The sequence below is a fragment of the Callorhinus ursinus genome, unplaced genomic scaffold (genome assembly GCF_003265705.2).
Source record: "Callorhinus ursinus isolate GAN/ISIS: 27379988/994484 unplaced genomic scaffold, GSC_fseal_2.0 scaffold110, whole genome shotgun sequence".
In the NCBI taxonomy this organism is placed as follows: domain Eukaryota; kingdom Metazoa; phylum Chordata; class Mammalia; order Carnivora; family Otariidae; genus Callorhinus; species Callorhinus ursinus.
Genome location: NW_027397172.1, coordinates 1,021,566 through 1,046,317, shown reverse-complemented (window position 1 = coordinate 1,046,317; position 24,752 = coordinate 1,021,566). Strand labels below are relative to the sequence as shown.

The 24,752-nt window shown below is 40.8% G+C and overlaps 1 protein-coding gene across 1 annotated transcript in view; it reads left to right on the top strand.

The window, feature by feature from the left end:
• MAPK1 (mitogen-activated protein kinase 1) overlaps nucleotides 1-24,752 on the top strand; it is a 110,949-nt gene that overhangs the window by 16,271 nt on the left and 69,926 nt on the right. The gene's annotated exons all lie outside the window — the stretch shown is intronic.

Here is a 24,752-nt window from a genome sequence, read left to right as displayed (position 1 = left end):
TTTCACATCAGTGAAAAACCAGTTGACAGCAACACTAGATTAATCTAAGACTATTGCCAGGAACGTTTATCCCCTTTTTGGGCCAATTCTGCCTGTCATATATTTTGCTAATGTTTTCAAGCGTCCTTTTAGGACAACTCTGATTCCTTACCATCCATGTGATAAAAGTGATATTCTTTAGAAGTGTTGTAAATTCTTTCTTTAGTCCAGGAGGAGCTGGAAAGAAAGGACATTTGTGATTCTTTGTCCACTCTGATGTAACTGCTCGGAAGAGCCATTTATTTCTTGCCACCAAGAAAGTATAAGACAGACTGTTAAGAAGTTTATAGAAACTTTAGGAATGTTTCTGGTTAACCCAGCAGGCAGAATGTAGCTTTCAAGAACTGGTAAATGTGTGTGTAGCATCCTAGAATTTAATGCTAATCTATACAAATGTAAATTGGATAATAATTTGGCCTTAACGTGGTTTCTGACTTCAGGAAAGTCTCATGTTTCCCTACTAAGTAAGCTGCTGGCATTGGGCCGAGATATATTTTATTCATATAAGGAAGTACCCATCACTTCCTTTTTTTGTTGTTTTTTAACATAAATGAGTGAATTTTGTCGAATGTCTTTTCTGCTTCCATGAAGATGATCATGTGTTTTTTTTTCTCTTTAGCATTATTATATCCATATTAATGGATTTCCTTATATTGAACCTCCCTTATATTCTTAGAAGAAATCCTGCTTGGTTAAGCTGTGTTCTTCTTTATAATGTACTGTTAGATTCTGTTTGCTAATGTTTGAAGATTTTTGTGTTGATATTCACAAGTGATGTTAGTCTGCTATATCTTTCTTCTGTGCAATCTTTTGGTAGGTGTGGGGGTTACTGTTATACTTTATTCATAAAATTAATTTGGAAGTTTTCTTGTTCTGTGTTCTGAGATAGCATTGGGATTACCTTATCTTTAAGTGGTAGAATTTCCCTAAGAAACCATTGGCCTGGTGCTTTTTTGTGTTTCCTTGAGGTTTTGTTTCTGTCTGGTCTCTTTGCCATCACTCTCTTGCTCTTCCAGTTTGTTCTGCACAACTACCACCATGACTGTCATTTCTTTGAGAGCTTATTATCCATTAAGCACCATCATATGTATGAGTGGAATCATACTATACGTATTGTTCAACTAGCTTCTTTCACTCATTGTTATGTTTTTCAGTATACTCATTTTCATGGCTTTAATAAGTCTCATGTATAAATATACTACAATTTACCCATTCAGGGATTAATGGACATTTGGGTTGTTTCTTGTTAGTACGGTGGTTCTGGTGTATGAGTTTCTTTAGACACATCTCCAGTAGTAGAATTGCTGGGTGGTAGGGCATATGCATAACATGTTCACTAGGTAATGCCACCTTGTTTTCCTAGCAAATTTTTGTGCTATTATTTTTGTACATCAGTGATGTACAAAAATAATAGAAAATGATGTAAAATGATGTACAAACTAAATTTAATAAGTTAAATTTATTCCTGGGCTTCTGGGCGGCTCAGTCGGTTAAACATCTGCTTTCGGCTCAGGTCATGATCCCAGGGTCCTGGGACTGAGTGCCGGGTAGGGCTCCCTGCTCAGCAGGGGGTCTGCTTCTCCTTCTCCCTCTCCCTCTGCCCCTCCCCCCTGCTCATTTTCCCCATCTCTCTCTCAAATAAATAAAAATCTTTTTTTTTTAAGATTTTATTTATTTATTTGAGAGAGAGAGAATGAGAGATAGAGAGCATGAAAGGGAAGAGGGTCAGAGGGAGAAGCAGACTCCCTGCCAAGCAGGGAGCCTGATGCAGGACTCGATCCCGGGACTCCAGGATCATGACCTGAGCCGAAGGCAGTCGCTTAACCAACTGAGCCACCCAGGCACCCTAAATAAAAATCTTTAAAGTAAATAAATTTATTCCTTAGTACCTTATATATGTTGTTGCTGTGGTAATTTGTATCTGTTTCTACCTGTTTCTGTGCATTTGACTTTTATAAAATTGATTTTATGTCCCACAACTTGGCTAAACTCTTATTGTGATAGTTTGTGTTTAAATTCTTTTAAGACAAGCATATCATCTGAAAATCCTGACAATTTTCATTACTTAGATTTCTTTTCTTTTTTTTTTTTTTTTAAAGATTTTATTTATTTGACAGAGAGACACAGCGAGAGAGGGAACACAAGCAGGGGGAGTGGGAGAGGGAGAAGCAGGCTTCCCGCTGAGAAAGGAGCCTGTTGTGGGGCTCCATCCCAGCACCGTGGGATCATGACCCGAGTCAAAGGCAGATGCTTAATGACAGCCACCCAGGCACCCCAGATTTCTTTTATCTTGGGAGCAGTGGTGATAGTGGCATCACTAACTTGATCTGATGTTAAAAGGAAAGCTCTTACCCTACGACCCAGCAATTGCACTGCTGGGTATTTACCCCAAAGATACAAATGTAGTGATGTGAAGGGGCATGTGCACCGCAATGTTTATAGCAGCAATGTCCACAATAGACAAACTATGGAAAGAGCCTAGATGTCCATCAACAGATGAATAGATAAAGAAGATGGGGTGTATATATATACAATGGAATATTATGCAGCCATCAAAAAAAGAAATCTTGCCATTTGTAATGATGTGGATGGAACTAGAGGGTATTATGCTAAGTAAAATAAGTCAATCAGAGAAAGACAATTATATGATTTCACTGATATGAGGAATTTGAGAAACAAGACAGAGGTTCATAGGGGAAGGGAGGGAAAAATGAAACAAGATAAAACCAGAAAGGGAGACAAACCATAAGAGACTCTTAATCTCAGGAAATAAACTGAGTGTTGCTGGAGTGGAGGGGGGTGGGAGGGATGGATGGGTGGCTGGGTGATGGACGTTGGGGAGGGTATGTGCTATGGTGAGTGCTGTGAGTTGTGTAAGACTGATGAATCACAGACCTGTACCCCTGAAACAAATGATACATTATATGTTAATAAAAAAAGAAAAGTCTTAGCAAAGGAGAAAAAAAAAGGCAAGCTCTAATCCAATGGGGGAGGGGCTGTTTTAGGGTAGTTTTCCTTATTAGGTTTTCTTTTTCAAGGTTTTTTTGTTGTTGTTGCTTTTATCCTGAGTGATTGTTGAATTTCCACATGCTTTTTTTTTTACTGTGTCTACAGAAATTTTCATGTGATTTTTCTCCTTTAATCTGTTATAAATTTCAGATTACATTAATAGATTTTTCTAATGCTAAACCAATTTTGCATGTCTAGGATTAAACCCAGCTTGGTCATAATGTATTATCATTATTACATATTGCTGTATTTGGTTTGCTAATAAATAATTAGGGTTTCCTCATTGTGTTCATGAATGAAATTGGCCTGTCGTTTTTCCTTTCTCAGGCTTTCATGCTCACCTCTAGCTTGGGTATCAAAATTAAACCACCCTGGGGCACTTGGGTGGCTCAGTTGGTTAGGCATTCCACTCTTGATTTCACCTCGGGTCATGGTCTTGGAGTTGTGGGATTGGGCTACATCTGACTCCCCACTGAGTGAGAGTCTGCTGGAGATTCTTTCCTCTCCCTGCGCCCCACCCCCATTCACATTCTCTCTCTCAAATAAATCTTAAAAAAAAAATTAGACCACCCTTACAATATTAGTTAGGAAGTGTTTCTTCTTTTTTTCCTACTATTCTTATTTCTGTAAAATTGGAATGATTGATTCACATAAAGTTTGGTAGAACTTGCCTATAAAGAAGTCTGGACCTGAGTGGTTTGTTGTTTTGCTTTTGTTTTGGTGTTTTTGTTTCTGGTGGGAACATGTTAAAGTACTGATTCAGAGTTCTTAAGAAAATGGTTATATAACTTTCCATTTTCTATTTCTTCTTAATCATATTTTTCTAGGAATTTATTTATTGGAGTGTTGTATTTTCTTACCTCTTAATTTTATTTTGAGGTATTCAAACATATGTACTGTTTGAAGAATAGTAAGTTAAATACATGTAACCATGCAAATTATAAGCTAGAACATTGTCGGTACCTTAGAAATGCCTCTTAGGGGGCGCCAGGGTGGCTCAGTCAGTTAAGCGGCTGCGTTTGGCCCAGGTCATGATCCCAGGGTCCTGAGATTGAGCCCCCCATCGGGCTCCCTGCTTGGCGGAGAGCCTGCTTCTCCCTCTCCCTCTGTCTGCCGCTCTGCCTACTTATGCTCTCTCTCTCTCTCTCTCCCTCCCTCTCTCTCTCTCTCTCTCTCTCTCTCTCTCTCTGTTAAATAAATAAATAAAAATCTTTAAAAAAAGAAATGCCTCCTAAAATCCCCTTCTGGAGTTAACCACTATCCTCAAAATTTTGTGATAATTGTTCTTTTCAGCTTCCATCCCCTTTTTATTTTTTACTTTTATTGAAGTATAACATATATTCAGAAAAGTGCACATAAGATTACAGCTTGATAAATTTTCGCAAACTAAACACAGTCATGTAAATAACCAGTGTCCAGAACAACAGTCAGAACCCCAGCAACTCAGAAGCTCCCCTTGAACTCTCTTCCCATCAGTCTCCATGGGTACATAGGTGACCTCTATCCTGACATGTAGTATAGATTCATTTTGTTTTGTACTTTACTTGAATAGAGTCATATAACATTTTTTTTTTAAGATTTTATTTATTTTTCGACAGAGAGACAGCGAGAGGGGGAACACAAGCAGGGGGAGTGGGAGAGGGAGAAGCAGGCTTCCCATGGAGCAGGGAACCCGATGCGGGGCTTGATCCCAGGACCCTAGGATTGTGACCTGAGCCGAAGGCAGACGCTTAACAACTGAGCCACCCAGGCGCCCCAAATCATATAACATATTTGTTTTCTTTTTTATCTGGCTTCTTTTATTCAGCATCATGCTTTTGCAGTTGTGAGTTATTCATTCTCATTGTAGTATTAGTATTCATGGTGTGACTATACCACAGTTATTCATCCTGTTAATATTCATTTGGATTCTTCCTCATTTTTGGTTAAAATATATAAAAGTATATATGTATATAAAAGTATATTCACATTATTGTACAACAGATCTATAGAACTTTTTCATCTTGCAAAACTGAAACTCTGCCCATTAAACAACTGCATTCTCCCCTCCTCTCAGTCCCTGGCAACCACCATTCTACTTTCTGTTTCTATGAATTTTACCTCATAAGTGAGCATAGTGTCCTCAAGTTTCTTCCATGTTGTTGCAGATGGCAGGATTTTCTTCTTTGTTATCCATTCATCCACTCATGCACACTTGGATTGCTTCCACCTTTTGGCTGTTGTGAATACTACTTTTTTAACATAAATGTACAAATGTCTCTGTAAGACCCTGCTTTCACTTTTTTTTTTTTTTAAAGATTTTATTTATTTATTTGACAGAGAGAGACACAGCGAGGGAGGGAACACAAGCAGGGGAAGAGAGAGAGGGAGAAGCAGGCTTCCCACGGAGCAGAGAGCCCAATACGGGGCTTGATTCCAGGACCCTGGGCATGACCTGAGCCGAAGGCAGACGCTTAACGACTGAGCCACCCAGGCGCCCCTGCTTTCACTTTTTTTTTTTTTTTAAAGATTTTATTTATTTATTTGACAGAGACACAGTGAGACAGGGAACACAAGCAGGGGGAGTGGGAGAGGGAGAAGCAGACTTCCCGCAGAGCAGGGAGCCTGATATGGGGCTCCATCCCAGGACCCTGGGATCATGACCTGAGCTGAAGGCAGACGCTTAATGACTGAGCCACCCAGGCGCCCCCTGCTTTCACTTCTTTTGGATATGTAGTCAGAAATGGAATTGTCAGATCGTTTCATAGTTCTAGGTTTAATTTTTTGAGGAACCACCATACTGTTTTTCAAAGCAGTTGCACCATTTTACATTCCCACCCAGAGGTTCTGATTTCTCCACCTTTTCACCATCACTTGTTTTCTGGTTTGTTTTGTTTTGTTTTGATAGTAGTCATCCTAATGGGTGGGAGGTGGAGAGCTTGTTTTGATGAGTCTTGTGCCCTGTATGTTTGATGTGCTTTCAGTCAGCAGTGGCTATTTGGCAGTTAAAATGGGAGTGACGCTTTCAATAAATAGTGTTAAGCACTTGCTGGGATAAAAATATGAGTCAGGCATAACCCTTATCTCAGAGGAGCCTTTAGTAAATAAAGTTAGGCTGCTTACAATTTAGAAGTCTGTGTGTATGAGTGTGTGTTTTCCCTAGCATGCCCTTTGTTCCTAGACAATTATAAAAGTACTTCTCAAAGTAATGGTCGTAATAGTATCACCATGGTTAGTGAATTAATGACATTAAACATTGAAAGTTAAGGAATATTTTATTTTTATTCCTTAGGTTTTCAATGGAATTTTAAAAGACCTTATAAATTTTCCCATTATTTAGACTGTACTTCATAAATACTCTGAGACTCATAATCTTAGAATTTCCATTTTCTCAGCCTTGTGATGGAGCCTTCAGGGCTTACAACCTCCCTGAGGGTGGAGAAGGTGGGCATTGCCCTCAAGTTCTTTATTATCACTTAATGGGGCAGAGGGAGAGGGTAGTACCCAGAGAGTAGTACGTATTGAGAGGGTAGGGGAAAGCCCAGCCTGCTTTATCTGTGGGGGTGGCGGGTGGGAGTACAGGTAGAGTTGGAGAGGTACTACTTTCTTCCCTAAGTAGTCTCAGAATTTTCTGCATAGAAAGCATTCTCCTTGTTGTAGTAAGTATGAACTTGATTTTTTTTATGGCTTAATGCATAGGATGAAACTGTCAAATTCCTTTGTGGTAGTCAGGGTTTTTTGTTTTTTTGTTTTTTTTTAAGATGTATTTATTTGAGAGAGAGAGAGAGAGTACATGAGAGGGGGGAGGGTCAGAGGGAGAAGCAGGCTCCTTTGCTGAGCAGGGAACCCGATGTGGGACTTGATCCCGGGACTCCGGGATCATGACCTGAGCCGAAGGCAGTCGCCTAACCAACTGAGCCACCCAGGCGCCCGGTAGTCAGGTTTTTTATGAGAAGCCTGTAGCTGAAGAAAAGCATTAATTATGGGTTCAGTTATTATTCCTAGTAACAATAAATATTTTATCTGCTCAAAGATTTTTTTCGATGATGTTTTATTGAAATATAAAGTTAGCCAAGTGCTATATGTGTCTTAATTGTTCAGCCCAATGAGTTTTTGCAAACTGAACACACCTAGGTAATCAGGAGTCAGATCAAGAAACAACGTAATTGGCATTATAGAAGCCTGCTTGTGTTCTGTTTCAGTCACTACCCACCCCTCACCCACCAGAGTAACTATTATCCTGACTTCTAACATGCAGATTAGTTGCCTAGTTTTGTTCTTTTCTTTTCTTTTTTAAGATTTTATTTATTTATTTGACAGAGAGAGACACAGCGAGACAGGGAACACAAGCAGGGGGAGTGGGAGAGGGAGAAGCAGACTCCCCGCTGAGCAAGGAGCCCCATGCGGGGCTCGATCCCAGGACTCTGGGATCATGACCTGAGCCGAAGGCAGACGCTTAACAACTGAGCCACTCAGGTGGCCCCTGGTTTTGTACTTTATGTAGATTGGTCCTATGGTATGTTTTCTTTTGTGTCTGTTTTGTTTGTTTTTTATTCAGCATTGTGAGAATCATCCATATTGTGTATGTCTGTAGTTCAAAATTATTTTACTTTTTAAGGCATACTACTGACAGCCTAGGAAAAGACTTTCCTCATTTTTCTGTCATCGATCCTGTGGCTTTGCAGTGCTGTTAATGTTCTGTATCTGGAGGGAGGAAGTTCTTGGGTACTCTTCATATTCTTTCCATTTCTTTTCCAGACCACATTGTATCTATAAAGTTTTCCATTATCTTGTTTTCCTCATTCCATTGCTCTGTTGCTAATCTAATGCTATGTAATAAGTGCCCTACAACTTAGTGACTTAAAACAACAATAAATATTTGTTATCTCACACTTTCTGTGGATCAGGAATTGAGGAGTGGGCCTAGCTGGACAGTTCTGGCTCAGGGACTTATGACATTGCAGCCAGTTGCAGCCAAGATCTCAGCTGGGGCTACAGACATCTGAAGGCTTGCCTGAAGCTAGGAGATCTACCTCTCACTCACATGGCTGGCAGTTTTTGGTGGGGGGGGGGGGCGGGGGTAGGAGGTTAGGCCTTTGTTTCTCCCCCTGGAGGCTTCTCCCTAGGCTGTTTGAGTGCCCTCACCACATTGTGGTTGGCCAGGCTCTCCCAGAGGGAAAGAATACCTTTATGACCTAGCCTGGAAAGACATACCATCACTTCCACCCCCCAACCCCCGCCCCTTTTGTTGTTAGAAGCAAGTTACTGAGTTTGGCCTGTTTTCCTTTGGAGGTTAGGATAGTCATCCATTATAAGATTGTCATGTAATGGAATTGTAACTAAAACAGCAGCGATATTTGCCTTTTTAAACTCTCCTAAGTAGAATAGAGGTTTCAGAGATTGTTGGAAATATAATGTCCACCACCTTGAGTGGATACCACATTGCTGGTTGTAGCAAAGCCATGTTAAAAAGTAAGCCTAGGGGCACCTGGATGGCTCAGTCGTTAAGCGTCTGCCTTCGGCTCAGGTCATGACCGTGTCCAGCTCCCTGCTCAGTGGGAAGTCTCCTTCTGCTCCCCCTGCTTGTGTTCTCTCTCTCACTGTGTCTCTCTCTGTCAAATAAATAAATAAAATCTTAAAAAAAAAAAAAGAAAGACTATTGCAGGGACTCCTGGGTGGCTCAGTTGGTTAAGCTCTGACTCTTGATCTCAGCTCAGGTCTTTTTTTTTTTTTTAAGATTTTTATTTATTTATTTGACAGAGACAGTGAGAGAGAGAACACAGGGGGAGTGAGAGAGGGAGAAGCAGGCCTCCCACTGAGCAGGGAGCCGGATGCGGGGCTCAATCCCAGAACCCTGGGATCATGACGTGAGCCAAAGGCAGACGTTTTAACGATTGACCCACCCAGGCGCCCTTCAGCTCTGGTCTTGGTCTCAGGGTTGTGAGTTCCAGCCCCACGCTGGGCGTGGAGGCTACTTTAAAAAAACAAAAAACAAAACAAAAAACCCACAAAAAAAGTACGCGTGTTGCTACAGTGTAGGGGTAGGTAATATTTTATTTACATTCTATATCTATAAATATCAACACTGAAGGAGGTGAGTATAAGCTGGAAGGTAATGTTAAATGTTTCTGTCTTCTCTAACCATTTGAGTGCTACATTTATTCTACATAAATATTACTTGTTCTTAAAAATGTGCTAATAATTCTTAGGATTTTGAATCTTTAATAAATGGGTCTGTACATCTAAATTTTTAAAAATATATATGCATTCTGGCTAGATCTCCAGGGCTCAGCAGGACTGTAAAATGACACAACTCAAGTAAAATACCAGACATATCATCAGAAGTATAGTCTCTATGGGCTTAGTTGAGATAATGATGATCTTCAGAGAGCTGCCTGGTAGCCCTTGTGCTCTTCCTCTGACAGGAGACCTCTGCCTTGCCCTTTGCTCAAGTGCATTCTCGGGATGCCTGGGTGGCTCATTTGGGTAAGCGTCTGCCTTCTCTGTTCAGGTCATGATACCAGGTCCTGGGATCCAGTCCCGTATCCGGCTCCTGCTCAGTGGTGAGCCTGCTTATTCCTCTGCCTTCCGCTCCCCCCGCTCGCTCCCTGTCTCTCTCTCACAAATAAAAATCTTTGAAGTGTATTCTCTTTGCCCTTTTCTATCTCATCATCTCCAAATCCTGTCTATACCTCTCACACTTGGAACTACCGAGTTCTTGTTTCAGCAAAGCTATGAGGGAGGGGCTGTTAATGCTGGAATTGGTTCTATGGGTTGGAAGTCCTCCTACGGACCAAAAGCCTCTTACAGGTCCACTGTCCTTATTCACATAGTTTAGAGTCTCGAGCCTTTTTGGATTCTTTTGTAACTCCTTCAGGTTAAAACCTGACTTGAACTATCATGAGGCTATTTATAGCCTTTATTTTTCCCATTCAGTGTAATTGTTCATATAATTTGCTGCAGAAATTACATGCTGAATATGGCACCAGACCTTGCCAGGGGTGTCGTATGCTGCATCTATATGCATTCTGTTACCTTTGTAAAACCTGAAAAGTACTAACTTCTGAAACACCTCTGATTCCAAGGTCTTTAGTTAAGAACTGATGAATGTGCACTTCTTCTGATTGGTACAATTTGTAACATCCAAATAATATGATTTGAGAATTGTGTCAGCTTTATATTATAGAGAATCTGGAAATATAGAAAGGCACATATACCCCCAAAATTTTACCTGTAGTGCTAGTACCCAAGGATATCTGCCGTCAACATCTTAGCACATTTTTTCCTAATAAAATTGGGATTACATTACAGTTGATTTTTGAACAACATGGGGTTTGGGGTGCCAACCTCTTACATGTTCACATCTGCATATAATTTTTGACTCCCCCAAACATAACTACTGATAGTCTTACTTTCAACCAGAAGCCTTGCCAATAGCATAAGCAGATAACACATATTTTATATGGTATATGTGTTGTATACTATATTTTTACAATAAAGTAAACTAGAGAAAAGAAAATACATGTACAGTACTGTACTGCATACAAAAAAAAAAAACAACCCATGTGTAAATGGACTGATGCAGTTCAAACCCGTGTTGTTCAAAGGTCAGTTGTATATAGTTTGGTGTCCTGATTCTTTCATCCAGCATGATGTATTTTGTAAGCACTGAACATATCTTGAAAACAGTCAAAATTTTAAAACCATATCATTCATGCATTGCAGAGCAATGTATTTATTTATTTTTTTAAGATTTTATTTATTCGAGACACAGAGATACATAGAGAGAGAGAATGAGCAGGGAGAGAGGCAGAGGGAGAAGCAGGCTCCCCACTGAGCCAGGAGCCCGACGTGGAGCTCGATCCCAGAACCCTGGGATCATGACCTGAGCCGAAGGCAGAAGCTCAACCATCTGAGCCACCCAGGCGCCCTGCAAAGCAATGTATTTAAATACTAAAATAAAAAGGGCTTAACTTTAAGAAAACAGTTTTAGGTATATAGAAAAATTATGAAGATAGTAGTACAGAATTTTCCCATAAACTCTATAACACCCAGTTCCCCCTTTTATTAACATTTCACATTTGTGTGCTGCATTTGTCACAATTAAAGAATCAATATCGGTACATTAGCTAAAGTCCCTACTTGATTCCTTTTTCCTGAGTTTTTACCTAAGATTCTTTTTCTTTCTTTTTTTTTAAGGATTTTTTTTTTTAAAGATTTTATTTATTTGAAAGAGAGAGACACAGTGAGAGAGGGAGGAGAAGCAAGCTTCCCGTGGAGCAGGGTTCGATCCTGGGACCCTGGGATCATGACCTGAGCCAAAGGCAGACGCTTAACAACTGAGCCACCCAGGCGCCCCCTAAGATTCTTTTTCTTTTTTCTTTTTTTTTTTTTTTTTTAAAGATTTTGTTTATTTGACAGAGACACAGTGAGAGAGGGAACACAAGCAGGGGGGAGTGGGAGAGGGAGAAGCAGGCTTCCCGCTGAGCAGGGAGCCCAGTGCGGGGCTCCATCCCAGGACCCTGGGATCATGACCTTAGCCGAAGGCAGACGCTTAACGACTGAGCCATCCAGGCCCCCCACTAAGATTCTTTTTTCTGTTTCAGGATCCCATCAGGGTGCACCACATATTTAGTTGTCATTTCTCCATAGGCTTTTCTGGGTTGTGACAGTTTCTGTTTGTTTTTGATGACCATGACTGTTGGGAGTATTGGTTGGATATTTTGGGATTTATCCAATGTTTTTGTTGCGATCAGACTGGGGTTTTGGGAGGAGGACCACAAAAATAAAGTGCCGTCTTACTATGTTATATTGCTGTCAACATGACTTAACATTGTTGATGTTGACCTTGTTCCACTGAGGTATTGTTTGTCAGGTGTCTCCATCATAAAATTATTTTTCCTTTTCCATAATGTACTCCTTGGGAGGAAGTCATTTTGTCTATCCCTTAAGTAGTGGGACGTGTCCTCTACCTCCTTGAGAGTATTTACATAAATTATTTAGAATTCTGCTTAGAAAGTTTGTCTCTTCTCCTCATTTATATCAGTATGACTCATGGCTATTAATTTTACATTTTGGGTTATAATCTAATGCTACTTTGTTTATTTTGTTCTAAAATTGTTGGCGGCTTTGGTCATTGGGAGCTCTTTCAGTTAGTTCCTCTGTCCCTTTGACTTACTCCTTTATTTATTTTTAAGCACCTTACTTTCTTGTACTCCAAGATGCTCCAGGCTCACCTCGTACATTTCCTGCCTCAGGGACTTAACTTTAAAAAACCAAACAAACCACACTTTTGAAATAAAATTCATGGGGTGCCTGGATGGCTTAGTTGGTTGAGCGTCCAACTCTTGATTTTGGCTCAGGTCATGATCTTGAGGTCCTGACATCAAGCTTGGTCAAGTCCTGTTGTATCGTTGCGTGGCCCCCCCCCCATGCTCAGTGGGGAGTCTGCTTGGGATTCTTTTTCCCTCTGCTGCTGTCCCCCTTCATGCACGTGTGCTCTCTCTCAAATCTTTTTTATTTTTTTAATTTTTTTAAAAGATTTTATTTATTTGAGAGAAAGAATGAGAGAGAGAGCACATGAGAGGGGGGAGGGTCAGAGGGAGAAGCAGACTCCCTGCCGAGCAGGGAGCCCGATGTGGGACTCGATCCCGGGACTCCAGGATCATGACCTGAGCTGAAGGCAGTGGCTTAACCAACTGAGCCACCCAGGCGCCCTCTCAAATCTTTTTTAAAAAAAGAAATGTAATTCGCATACTGTACAATTCAGCCATTTAAAGTGTATGATTTGAGGAGCACCTGGGTGGTGCAGTGATCTCAGGGTTGTGAGATTGAGCCTGATTGAGCCCCCCGCATTGGGTTCTGTGCTCAGCTTGGAGTCTGCTTAAGACTCTCTCCCTCTCTGCCCCTCCCCCCTGCTCGCTCTCTCTCTCTAAAAATAAATGTCTTTAAAAATAAAGTTTATAATTTGATTTTTTTTTTTTTTTTGGTAGTCACAGATATGTGCAATCATCGTGAGAATCAGTTTTGGAATGTCTTTATCATGAAACTCTGTACCCTCTAGCTGTCACCTCTCTACTCTCTCCCCCTTGTCCCAGCCCTAGGCAACTAATCACGTGCTTTCTGTCTGTATAGATTTGCATATTCTAAACATTTCATATAAACAGCATCATATAATATGTGTTTTTTTTGTGTGTGACTGGCTTCTTTCATTTTGCATGTTTTCAAGGCTCATCCATGTTGTATTTATCAGTACTTCATTACATTTCAGGTTGAATATAATACTGCCATGAACATTTGTGTGCATTTTTGTAGACCTATTTTTCATTAGCTAGGTTAATATGATAACTTGATATTTAACCATTTGAGGAACTGCCAGACTGTTTTCCAAAGTGGCTACACCATTTTGCACTCCCACCACCAGTGTATAGGAGTGTATAGGGTTCCAGTTTCTTCATATCTTCACTAACACTTGGTATTTTCCTTTTTTTTTAATAGCTGTCCTAGTGGGTGTGAAGTGGTATCCCATTGTGGTTTTGTTTTGTATTTCTCTAATGACTAATGATATCAAACATCTTTTCATGTGTTTATTGGCCATTCATATTTTGGGGGGAGTGAGAAATGTCTGTTTAGATCCTTTGCCCATTTTAATTTTGTTTACTTATGTATTTTTTAAAAAATATTTATTTGACACAGAGAGCACAAGTAGGCAGAGCAGCAGGCAGAGGGAGAGGGAGAAGCAGGCTCCCCGCCATGCAGAGAGCCTGATGCGGGGCTCAATCGCAGAACCCTCAGCTGAAGGCAGATGCTTAACCGACTAAGCCACCCAGGTGCCCCTCCTTTGCCCATTTTTAAATTGGAATATTTGCCTTTTTATTATTGAGTTGTAAGAGTTATTTATATATTCTAGATACAGATTCTTTATCAGATATATGATTTGCAAATATTCTCTCCCGTTCTGTGAATTGCCTTTTTACATTTATTTATTTTTTAGGTAAACTCTACCCCCAACATGGAGCTCAGACTCACGACCCCAAGATCAAGAGTCACATGCTCTACTTACTGAGCCCACCAAACCCTCCCACCTTTTTACTTTGATATGGTCCTTTGAAGCACGAAGGCTTTTAATTTTTTTCTTTAATATTTTATTTACTTATTTGACAGAGAGAGACACAGCAAGACAGGAAACACAAGCAGGGGGAGTGGGAGAGGGAGAAGCAGGCTTCTCGCTGAGCAGGGAACCCAATGCGCGGCTCAATCCCAGGACCCTGGGATCATGACCTGAGCTGAAGGCAGACACTTAATGACTGAGCCACCCAGGCGCCCATCATCTAAGAATTTATTGTCAAGTCTAAGGTCATGAAGATTTACTCCTGCGATGGTCTGACTTTTTGTGTCCCTCCCTTAACCCCCAATCCAGATTTATTTGGTGAAGTCCTAATGCCAACTGTAATGGTATTCGGAGGTAGGGCCTTTGAAAGGTGGTTAGTTCATGAGGGTGGAGCCCTTGAGCTCTCATGAATGGGATTAGTGCTCTTAAAAAAGAGACCCCACAGAGCTCCCTAGTCCCTTCCACCATGCAAGGATACAGTGAGAATTCTGCAAACCAGGAAGAGGGCCCTCACCCTGATCTCAAGCTTTGAGCTTTCAGAACTGTAAGAAACTAAGAACTTTCTGGTTATTAGCTACGCAGTCTGCGATACTTTGTTTTAGCAGCCCAACTAGACTAAGGCAACCACTGTTTTATTTTAAAGAGTTTTATAATTTTAGCTCTTAGATTTAGGTCTTTAATCTATTTTGGGTTTTGTTTTGTTTTCTCAGGATTTATTTTTATTTTTTATTTTTTAAAAAGATTTTATTTTTTTAAGATTTATTTATTTGAGAGAGCGAGCATGAGCGGGGGGGGGGGGGTAGAGGGAGAAGCAGACTCTCTGCTGAGCAGGGAGCAGGACTTGGGACTTGATCCCAGAACCCTGGTATGGTGACCTGAGCTGAAGGCAGACGCTTAACTGACTGAGCCACCCAGGCGCCCTAAAGATTTTATTTGTCATAGAGCAAGCACAAGCAGGGGCAGTGGCAGACGGAGGGAGAGGCAGAAGCAGGCTCCCCGCCGAGCAAGGAGCCCCATATGGAACTTGATCCCAGGGTCATGACCTGAGCTGAAGGCAGATGCTTAACTGACTGAGCCACCTAGGCATCCCTGGGATTTCCTATATACAAGATTGTGTCATCTACAAACAGAGATAATTGTATTTCTTTTCTACTATGGATGCCTTTTATTTATTTTTTCTTGCCCAGTTGCCTTGTCTAGAGCCTCAGGTATAATGTTGAAGAGAGATGGTGAGGCCAGACTTAGACATTCTTGTCCCTTCCTATCCTTTCTTTTCCTTCTGTCCGTCTGTCCTTTTCACTTAAGTAATCTATACACCTGGTGTGGGGCTCAAGCTCACAACCGTGAGATCAAGAATTGTATGCTTTTCCAACTGAGCCAGCCGGGCACCCCTGACATCCTTGTCTTATTCCTGATCTTAGAAACCTCCTAAGTGACTAGGGATTTGTACAATATTTCTTTTTTATTTAAGATAATAATAATTATTTTTAAATTATATTCTTTTTCAGGGGCGCCTGGGTGGCTCAGTTGTTAGGCGTCTGCCTTTGGCTCAGGTCATGATTCCAGGGTCCTGGGATCGAGCCCCACATCGGGCTCCCTGCTCTGCGGGAGGCCTGCTTCTCCCTCTTGCTCTCCCCCTGCTTGTGTTCCCTCTCTTGCTGTGTCCCTCTGTGTCAAATAAATAAAATCTTAAAAAAATAAATTATATTATTTTTCTGAAGTTGTGTTAGCCAGTTTTATGGTGAAAAAAATTCAACAAAACAAATCTTTTGCTGTAAACCACTTATTGAAAATACCAGTTTTTTTTATTCTGTCCAGTACTTTTTCATTGTTTAATTTAGTCTTGAACTTTATTTCACTCTGCCCCAGAATCTGGAAGGTGGAGAAAGGAAACCTTTTGTTCTTGCTACACTCAGATTCTCTCAGGAATGGTCTACTTCTTCCTTGCTTTCTGATACTTTGGGCTTGCTTCTTGTGTTCACTGCAGCCAGACTTCACACCCAGCACTTCATTCAGAACTGATGCTATGTACATTTTTTTTTTTTAAAGATTTTATTTATTTATTTGACAGAGAGAGACATAGCAAGAGAGGGAACAAGCAGGGGGATTGGTAGAGGGAGAAGAAGGCTTCCCATGGAGCAAGGAGCCTGATGTGGGGCTTGATCCCAGGACCCTGGGATCATGACCTGAGCCAAAGGCAGATGCTTAACAGCTGAGCCACCCAGGCGCCCCTGATGCTGTGTACATTAAGAAATGCGCAGTATTTTACAATTTTTTTAAAGATTTTATTTATTTATTTGACAGAGAGAGACACAGCGAGAGAGGGAACACAAGCAGGGGGAGTGGGAGAGGGAGAAGCAGGCTTCCTGTGGAGCAGGGATCCTAGGACCTTGGGATCATGACCTGAGCCGAAGGCAGACGCTTAACGACTGAGCCACCCAGGCGCCCCGCGGTATTTTTCAATTTTGATCCTTCTGGATTTGGTGGCTTTTTCCTGAAGGTCCCCATATCCCCCTGCCAAGATTTTGATCTTTCTGGAGATGTGATGTTGTAAACCATTTCCTTTTTAAAAAGTTACCTTCACTTTTTTCCTGAAATACACTCTTTTTTAGTCTTTGACCTTTTGTTTCTAGTTCTTGGGCTTTCACATGTTCCATACAATCTGTCTGGGTGACTTCATCCAAATTCCTATGTATTGGTGACTCTCCACTCCTTTAAAAAAAGGTAGGAGAGAATCATGCTCCCAGTTCCTTCCAGACACTGCCATGTTTCTCTCTTCTCCAGGTCCTGCCTCCTGTTCTGCTCTCCTTCCCGCATTGGGCTTTACCTCCCTCTGCTCTGCTGGACCTATTCTCAGCAAGGTCTTTTTTTTTTTTTTTTTTTAAAGCCTGCCTTATGCTTGTACTATAGGATTGTGTCCTTCTTCCCTCCCCCTCCTTTTCATGTATCGTGAATCCAACATTTAATGTCAACATAACATTAAAAAAAATCTTTAAGAAAAGATTTTTTTATTTTTTTAAAAGATTTTATTTATTTATTTGACAAGGAACACAAGCAGGGTGAATGGGAGAGGGAGAAGCAGGCTTCCTGCTGAGCGGGGAGCCCGATGCGGGGCTCAATCCCAGGACCCTTGGGATCATGACCTGAGCTGAAGGCAGATGCTTAACCATCTGAGCCACCCAGGCGCCCCAAGAAAATATTATAAGTACTCTCCACACCCAACGTGGGGCTTGAACTCACATCCTCAGAGATTAAGAGTTACATGGTCCACTGACAGAGCCAGGCAGGCACACCACCATAACATTAAATTTTATTAAAAACAGGTAGTTTATGTAACTGTTACCTAGGCATTTGGATTAGTTCAGTTTTTAACTCTTTTTAAGTAATGCAGCTTATAAACATTTTTAGTGCAAACCTCCTTTGAGGAATTTTCTTGAAATTTATTTTTCAAAAATGAGGGCGCCTGGGTGGCTCGGTTGGTTAAGCGACTGCCTTCGGCTCAGGTCATGATCCTGGAGTCCCGGGATGGAGTCCCACATCGGGCTCCCTGCTCAGCAGGGAGTCTGCTTCTCCCTGTGACCCTCTTCCCTCTCGTGCTCTCATTCTCTCTCTCTCAAATAAATAAATAAATAAATAAATAAATAAATAAATAAATAGGATGACCAGGTCAAAAATAGGATCCTAGTAGTATGTGGCTAGATTGCTCTCTAGAAATAGCATTTAAATTAATGCTTTTACTGTTAATCTTCTGAAGTTCTTCTCCCCTCCCCTTCCCTCTTGCAGTGGAAACATGGTATTATTTTTTTACTTACAATGTAATGGAAGTGAGCTAGAACCTTATAGTTGCCTTGTCTGGTTTATTTCTAAGGCAAATAAACTTTTTTTCTAGGTCTTACTTATCTGGTGTTTCAACTGTATTAAAATAATTGGACTATGCACAACAAACTGGGTATTATTTTCTGAAAGCTTTAAAAATTTGTATAATCAGTCAGAAAAATTTATATAATCAAATTCATCAACGAATTCTTTGATATGTTGTTTTTATTGCTTCAGAATTAGTGAACTACATTAAGGCTTTTAACCTTTAACCAACCAGTAGAGAAATTACTATGGAGAAAAGTACTGCATTTAGATGCTTAATTTTATTTATTCCATTTAATATTTTACGTTTTACTAGTATTAATTGCTTTCAACATAGTCGACCTTCAGTTTTCATATTAAACTTATGGATACCCTTTACTTACGTCTTTCTGGAACCTGTTTGTTCTGTTGGTCTAGTTTATTATTTTGAACTATACCTGGCATTATAAGGCTTTTTACTCTTATTTCTCCCAGATATATATACATATATATATATATATATATATATATATATATATATATATATATATATATATATATTGTAAAGAGCTTTTATTAATTAGAGAGCCTGAGAGCACAAGCAGGGAGAGGTTCAGAGGGGGAGGGAAAAGCAGACTCCCCGCTAAGTGGGGAACCAGATGCAGGGCTTATCCCAGGACCCCTGCCTGGATCATGACCAGAGCTGAAGGCTGATGTTTAACCCACTGAGCCACCCAGGCGCCACTCCCCGCCGCCCCCCTCTCCCCCCGCACAAGATGTCTTTTTAAAATTTCTTAGCAGGGCTTCTACCTTGAGTCCTTGTCAGTTTCCCTACCGTAGTGAAATGGTCTGCCAAGATAAAAAAAATAGCATGAAGATGCCCTTTCTCTCCCTTTTCCCTACCCTCAAAACTCAGAGCTGGTTTGTCTTCTTGCTTCAGGCTCTTGTGCCTTATCTTGGTTGCTGTTAGCTCTCCAGAGTGAAGAGGTCTCTCACATTTAAAGTGTTTTTTTTTTTTTTTTAATTAGAGAGAGAGAGTGCTTGTGTGAACACAAGTGGGGGGGGGGAGAGGGAGTAGTAGACTCCCTGCTGAGCAGGGAGCCCAATGTGGGGGCTCAATCCCAGGACCCGGAGATCATGACCTGAACCCAGGGCAGACGCTTAACCAACTGAGCCACCCAGGTGCCCCTGAAAATGGAATTTTTAAAAAAATGAGATCATGCTTTTGTGGGGTGGGAGGACATATCTAATAGGAGAACATTTTCATCACCCCAAAAAGAAACCCTGTACCCATTAGTGGTCACTCCCTTTTTTTCCCCTAACAGCCAACCCCTGTTTCTTTAATAGTACAGAGCCTGCCCTGCTGCTGTGGATCTCTTTGAGTTTACTGTGTTATCCTTTTGCACTCTTGCTTCTTTATCTTTCCACATGCTTGTCAGGATTTACTTCTTGTTACTTGTTTTTTGTTACTTGTCAGGATTTACTTTTCAGAGTCATTAGTTATTATTTGTCAGTGACTCCATAAAATCTACTTGGAGACTAATCATCACACTTTTAATTTTCTTTAGTTGGGCGATGTGTTGTCTTTTCATTCTCTTTTTACATTCTCAGATCTCCCCTCCCCCGCCCCTGCATTTAAACTTTGTTATTTTCCCCTTTTTTGAGCTGCTTTCTCTTAGGTTTAACCCTGATTGGTAGGCACACTCTGTTCTTTCATTCTTGCCAATGATGTCTTTTGTTTTTTTGTGTTTTTTGTTCAAATTTGAAAAATATTTGATTATTTTCTTTGTGAGTCTAAGCAGTTAATCTTCACTTTGTTTATGGGCCTCTATTATTGTAGGTTAATTCTTTTTTTAGTGATTTTCCGCTCTGATGGTTTCACTTGCCTGATTTGTCATTTTATAAATTGTCATCTTATAATTTATATTCCCTTGGCTCATTCCTTTTTTTTTTTTTTAATTCCATTCTGCTATTTCCTGCCTTCAGAGGTGTTTTAAATTCTTTTGTAATATGTCATGATTCTGCAATATATATTGTGGTCTGTTTTTATTTAGCATTCCCCTTATGTGTAACTTTAAATGTTGTTAGTGATCCCCATTCTGTCTTTATCTCCATTCTTGTAGACTTGACTGCCAAGCCTTCTCCTTTTCTCCTGGGCCTTTATAGTTTGTACTTTGTTACCACTCCCAGCTCCTGGGTTGCCCTTTAAAATATGCTTGCTGTGTTCCTTCATTTGAGTCTCATCTTTGTTCTTTGTTTGTAACATGTTTATTTATTTTGTTGGGTTTTGAAGGAGGCATTCTGTACCATTTCTCATTTAGCGCTTCCCAAAATTCTGTTGTGTAAGACTTTTCTGAGCACATTCTTGTATAATGGAAAGAACACAGTATTCAGAGGAAAGACCAAGTGTTGATCCTAGCCCTCTGGTTGGGTGACTTTGGCTAAGTCACTTAGACTCATCCTATGATAGGTCTTTAGCTCTTTTAAAGTTCTGTATTGTTGTGTTCTTAAAAATAAGTGTATTTTTTAAATTTAATGGAAATATAATGAAAATTAAAATATGCAGAATTTACAATGGCCAACAGAATATTGATATTATTATTAAGTGATTTAATGGTTATTTTTAATGATAATAAAATAATAGATTGTTGGGGCTGGGACTCTGATAAAAATTGTTGTCTTCTAGGTGGCAATGGTATTGTTTGCATATGTACTGAATTTATGAAGTGAGTTCACAGATACTTATTCTTCCAAATAACCCTATACAGTATGTGAGAGGTAAGTAGTATTTACATTTTTCAAGGGAAGATACTGAGGTTCAGCAAGGTTAAGAGACTTGACCAATGTTGCAAGTGTGGAGTTGTGGGGCACCTGGGTGGTCAGTCCTTAAGCCTCTGCCTTCGGCTCAGGTCATGATCCCAGGGTCCTGGGATTGAGCCCCGCATCAGGCCCTGTGCTTGGTGGGAAGCCTGCTTCTCCCTCTCCCACTCCCCCTGCTTGTGTTCCCTCTCTCGCTGTATCTGCTCTCTCAAATAAATAAAGTCTTAAAAACAAAACAGGTGTCGGGCGCCTGGGTGGCTCAGTTGGTTAAGTGACTGCCTTCGGCTCAGGTCATGATCCTGGAGTCTCGGGATCGAGTCCCACATCGGGCTCCCTGCTCAGCGAGGAGCCTGCTTCTCCCTCTAACCCTCCCCCCTCTCATGTACTCTCTCTCTCTCTCTCTCTCATTCTCACTCTCTCAAAATAAATAAATAAATCTTTAAAAAAAAAAAACAAAACAAAACAGGTGTGGAGTTGTGACAGTGCAAGATCTTGAATTCAGATTTCAGGACTTCCAAGACCAGCCTTTGTAACTTGACCCAAAATAAAGCTTGGATAGTTTTAAGGTTATTTCTTCAAATACATGCCGCTCTATCATGTTCAGTAGGTTTTCTGGAGTGAGTAAAGGCAGGAGTTTCAGCCGTGGTCCTGTAGATCATCAGTTACTTTGAATGTGCTGTGGGTCAGTATTGGGAGTTATCTGGGGGCAGCCACTCTCTGGCAGTATTTCCCTGCCTTGATCTTTGATTGTGTTTGGGCACAGATATATTTATGGCTCAAAAGTGAAAGTGAGGAGATAATACGGAGAGAAAAGGAACTGATTTCAGAAATGAGATTTCCACAGTAACTTGAGCAATGAAGAATTTGAGTAATTTCACAAAATTCATAATTCTGCTGACCGGTATCCTCCGGAATTCTTGTAGGTCTCTGAAGTCCTCAGGGGACCCTGTGTGTACACTCTTGGATTATTGAAACAAACTCAGGCCAGGACCTGAGGGATGGAGGACTAGATCGAGGAATTGGGAAGTCATCAGGAATCAAGGCAATGCTCTTTTCATTCTCTCTGGAACAGCAGGCCCTTTCTCTGTGGCTCTGTCTGCTTCATACTCCTCTCTCTGAAGAATGAATTGTGAGTATGCGTGGCCCGTCCCAGCATTCTCCACCCTCCAAAAAATACATTTTCTCAGAAGAAAAGCTACTTGGTCCAGCTCAGCCTTTGGGTGGTTTCTCCATATGCTGGGTGTTACTTCGTCAGCCATGGCAATGGGGCAAATCTGCATAGGTGAGGGGAATGTGAGCTGCCTGGGTGCCCTAAAAGAGGTCTCGTAGAAAGTCAAAGAGTTCCAGGCTCCACTTCCCAGACATTTGTTCAGTCAGTAGGTGTGAAATAGAAACGGGGTGCCCACACTTTTAATCTACTTAGGTTTGGAAATTACTTTATTCTCATACATGTAAATAAATCAATATGTATTTGCATAAGGAAATAATGGAAGTATAAACAGAAAACTCAAAACGGTTTATGGGGTAGGAGTGGATAAAGACAGGGATGGGAACAAACAATTAGAAAACAAAACCCAGGGGGCACCTGGGTGGCTCAGTCATTAGTGTCTGCCTTCAGCTCAGGTCATGATCCCAGGGTCCTGGGATCGAGCCCCGCATCGGGCTCCCTGCTCTGCGGGAAGCCTGCTTCTCCCTCTCCCACTCCCCCTGCTTGTGTTCCCTCTCTCGCTGTGTCTCTCTGTCAAATAAATAAATAAATAATCTTAAAAAAAAGAGAGAGAGAAAGGGAAGTATCTTATTCCTTCCTCATCTGTATCACCCTGCTCCCATTCTCTGCTTTGTCTCTTTCCCACTCACCCTCCTATAGGTAGCCTGTCTCTAGTTTCTGGTTTATCCTTATATTTCTTGTATAGATAAGCAGATACATGTATATTTCCTTATAACCCTTCTCTTATGTGAAGAATAACATAGTATAAATTCTTTTGTACTTAACTTTTTTTTCTTTAACTTTGTATCTTGGAAACCATTCTATGATCAGTTCTTAGGGATCTTATTTTTATAGCTGCATAGTACTCCATTGTGTGGATGTACCATAATTTATTCAGCACCCCTCCAGTATATATGGGTATTTAGGTTATTTCCAGTATTTTGAAACTACAAATAATGCTTCCACAAATAACCTCTAACATCTGTATTTTCATATTGTCGGAGGTGTATCTCCAGGGTAGACTGTTAGGAGTGGGATTGCTGAATCAAAAGATAAGTATAGTACATAATTCTGTGGGTATTGCCAAATTCCTCTCCAGAAGGTTGTAGGTCTCTGAAGTCCTCAGGGGACTTCAGAGTTGTACAGTTGGCATTCCCTTCAGCAACATAGAGTTAATTGCATACATTTTATAACTTGACATACATGTGAGAGATTATCAAATTTTGCCCAGGATATTCCTTTTCCTTGTCTGCCGCTTTTATCATGATGGGTTTTGCAAAAAAAACAAAAAACAGAGATAAACTTTTTTTTTTAAAGATTTTATTTATTTGAGAGAGAGAGAATGAGAGATAGAGAGCATGAGAGGGAAGAGGGTCAGAGGGAGAAGCAGCCTCCCTGCTGAGCAGGGAGCCCGATGTGGGACTCGATCCCGGGACTCCAGGATCATGACCTGAGCCGAAGGCAGTCGCTTAACCGACTGAGCCACCCAGGCGCCCCAGAGACAAACTTTTAACTGCAGAAACTTTTTTAATGGAAAAAAGTAAATTAGTTTTCCAGAGCTGACTGGAGATTTTCTGACTGACATTTTAGTTATAATTATATGTTACATTTTTCTACTTTACCTACTTTAGTATCTGTTATATAACATCTCACCACCTGCTTAGTTGTGCAGGCAGCTCCTTTCAGTTTAGATAATAATACTGTATACTTCAAGCTTAAACATTTCCCCATCTTAGTCATTTTTTTTTCCCCATCTTAGTCATTTTCCACATGTCTGAGGCAGGTGTTTGATATTTCTGACAGTGACAGTTCATAAGAGACTTGCATTTCTCGACTGAAAATTAATAAAGGCAAACCTTGCTAAAGTGGAGTTGGGAGGCTAGAGCCAGACAGTACCACTGGATGTTACAGTAAGAATTGTCAATTACAGATTCCAACTGAAGAGCTAGACAGGAAAGAATGCTTAGAGGCCCCAGCAGAGAAAGATACCTTGCATCTCCTATAAGAAATCAACTACCTCTGCAATTCAGCCAATGAGAAACCATCCTCCTCCTGAACTTTTGCTTTTCTCAAATGGACTTTTGTTCAAAACAACCCTTCCAACTTCCTGCTCCATAAAATAAAGTTTCTCTCCTTTGTCTGATTTGCCTGTGGTCTTACTATAGTTTGTATGTCCCAAATTATAATTCTCTGTTATTCCTGAATAAACCCATTTTTGGTGGTGAATTGACTCACCATTTTATTTTTAAGGGTAGTAATTCCTTTATGTTTTAGTGATGGGGACAGTCTTCTGAGCTTCTCTTTCTTTGACTTGACTCGTCAGGGTACAGCTTACAAAGGTGTGCAAGGGTCGCCCTTGTGAAGTAGGTCATCCTCCTGTAGACCGTAGCTCTGTTGTGCCTCCTTTCCCCTGTGCCCCTTGGCTTGAGATCTCTGTGGTTTTCCCTGTATATTAGTCTGGTCTGGCATTGGTTTGGATTCTGTCTGCTGACCTCTCTGACCAGATTCTCAACTTCTTATGATCTTTCCACTCCCATTTTACAAGAACCCACCTGTTTATTTGCCTGATCTTCTTGCACAGGGGTATGATAGATGCTAGAGACAATCACTTAATTGTCGTGATTGGCACCACTGAAAATCTCTGGATTCTAATTTCTGCAGGTTTTCAACATGATTTTTTTGCTTGTCTCCATTCAGGCCCCTTTCTCACCTCCCTTGTGTCTGGTTTGCCTTTCTATTTTCTGCCTT